At 50.9% G+C, this 2469-nt stretch overlaps 1 pseudogene; it reads right to left on the reverse strand.

Annotated features, from left to right (window-relative positions):
- Positions 1-595: 595 nt before the first annotated feature.
- On the reverse strand, positions 596-1423 carry LOC144171909 (uncharacterized; annotated as a pseudogene).
- Positions 1424-2469: the final 1046 nt, after the last annotated feature.

A 2469-nucleotide genomic window follows, 5' to 3' on the forward strand; every position in this document is an offset into this window, starting at 1 on the left:
TTCCCATGATGGTGAATGTATATTTGCATTATTGTAAGCATAATTCTGTATAAATGTACTGTTCCGTATGCTCCCATTTATGGGTGTATTTATTGTACTGACTTCGTGTGTTCTATGATTCAAAACCTCTGACGATGATTCTCACCTCTGTAGTAATCCCCATGGTGACTGTCGTTATTTAAATAAATAAATAAATAAATAAATAAATAAATAAATAAATAAATAAATAAATAAATAAATAAATAAATATGCATCAAGTAGGTAGGTTTAAGGGTGTCAGCCCTCACCAGTGCGCAGGGCTGCAAGCTTGGCTCCTGGTCTCGCAGGCGCGATACGTAAGACCTGGAAGGGCGAAGCCTATGGGTGATAGCATCCGCTGGCTGCAGAGAATGTGATACCTCTTTAGCGCAAGATTGCGCTAAAGGGGTATTACACTTCGTTGGTAGCTCGAATTCCGTTGGTGGCACTGCAAGCCACCAACGGAAATCTTTCAGAACGTCGCGGCCAAGAATACAGCATTTATTGCTACATGGAAGTTACAACTCAGAACAAATACAAAAAGAGCGAAAGGAGAACAACAACAACAACACACACACACACAAAAAAAAACAAGTGGGCCGCCAGAGTTCATAACAATCAGCAACCGAGATTCTTCACCTGAGGTTTACCGCGGTAAAGCTACAGGCAATCGCCAATCCGCACCGTCGATGGAGTGACTCTGTTTCTCGCTGCACGGGCGCCGTGCGTGAGGTGGGGGGAGGGGGTGTGAAGGTGTTGTAGGCAAAGAAATATGGTCCACCGTTTGCGAACCAGGCGCAGAGGCGCGTCCGCCCAGTCACTTCTCACTGTCATGTTTCTTATTCTGGTTAATGCCGTGCTCTTTGAGGAGTTTGGCGAAGATGCCACGCTGCTTGTCCCTGGTGGCCTCGAAGAGGTCTTCCTGCTTGGCCTTGGCCAGGACCTTCACGCTGCTCAGGCCCTCCGGGGCCATGAGCTTCTCCAGCTTCCCGAGAAGGCGCTCCAGGACGCGCGACCCCTGTGCCTTGCGCAGTCGGTTCTAGTCCAGGTCAGCGATCATGAGCCGGTAGCTGCACTCGTCAAGGATGCGAACCACATGAGGGGTGTACTTGATGTCACGGCACTCGATGCGGTATTCCCGCGGTATGACGCCCATCGTGCGGCAGCGCGCCGGGAAGCCCGCGTTGCTTTCGTACGTGAAAGGTCGAACATGGCCCGGAAATAGCGGTTTACCAACACCATGCATGGTGCGGCGACCGTAGCTCATGCGCAGGTGCCGCTTCAAAGACGACGTGGTCACGTACGGCTGTTGCAGCTGCTTATCCGATGAGTCATTCGGTTCCGTCTTGTCAAGCTTGCTTCTCTCAAGCGTGTTTCCTGCCGCCTTGTTTGACTCGTCCAACATCGTATTCGCTCATGTTCCGCAAGCTAAGGGGGATTCAGAATTCTGAATGACGTGGTTGCTGTTGGCCCACACAAAAAAGGCGCATACCCACTCAGGGGGGGGGATTGCCCTAGAACTCCAGAACTCGGACAACCTAATTAGTCAATTCATTTGCATAGCCAGAAAAGAGGAAAACGCGGCGTAAGGTAAATGCTGAAGAGTAAACAAAAAAGAACGTGGTAACAGAGAGAGAGAGAGAGAGAGAGAGAGAGAGAGAGAGAGAGAGAGAGAGAGAGAGAAAATGGACGACATCGCGCCCTGCGAAAGTGCATGTCCAGCGCACCTGTTAAACCACTACAAATGCTGATAGGAGAGGGTATGAAATGTTCGTCGTTGTCTCAGCGGGCTTGGCGCTTGCACTGGGCTTCTATGGCGGCAAATGCTGTGTCGTGACGCATGGGCTTGGCGTCTTGGGCGAGAAATGCTCGGTCCTGCCTTGCCTGAAGCATGCGCTAGCCCTTGAATGACATCAACCCCCTTTCCTTTCGAGAGCAGCTGCAAAGCTAATAATTGCCAGAACATATGGGTGCGGGGGTGGGGGGATTCCCATTGTTCCCAGGCGCCTTATCATCCATCATGCGGTTTCGATGTTCGTGGGTTTTTTTTTTTTATTACACGAATACTGAGCTCTATGCTGCACGCCTGATTAGCCTGACGCATGCGTTCGGCGTCTTGGGCGAGAACTGCTCGTCCTTTCTGGGTTATTTGTTTACGACACGAAATTTTAAGAGCAACGCCTAGCAGCTTCGCTGTAAATAGAAATCTGACCAGAGCAAGTCTCGCACGGTAATGACGGCACACGAGAGAGAACGCTAAATCGAGCGAACAGCGCTCATTGAGGCGGCACTCGGTGGGGTGGGTTTGCCTCAGTCCAGGTACCATTGGGCTTTGACTGCAGCGGCCGAAGCTGGTCAGCAGGCCCTCCCACTGCTTGGTGAAAGGTCGGTATTGGGAGTGAGCGATGGCGTGTTTTGACAGGCCCACACCATGTGGTGGTTGTGTTAAGA

This window comes from Haemaphysalis longicornis, unplaced genomic scaffold, assembly GCF_048455015.1.
Source record: "Haemaphysalis longicornis isolate Haplotype H1 unplaced genomic scaffold, Haemaphysalis longicornis Haplotype H1 scaffold_1, whole genome shotgun sequence".
Classification (NCBI taxonomy): Eukaryota; Metazoa; Arthropoda; class Arachnida; order Ixodida; family Ixodidae; genus Haemaphysalis; species Haemaphysalis longicornis.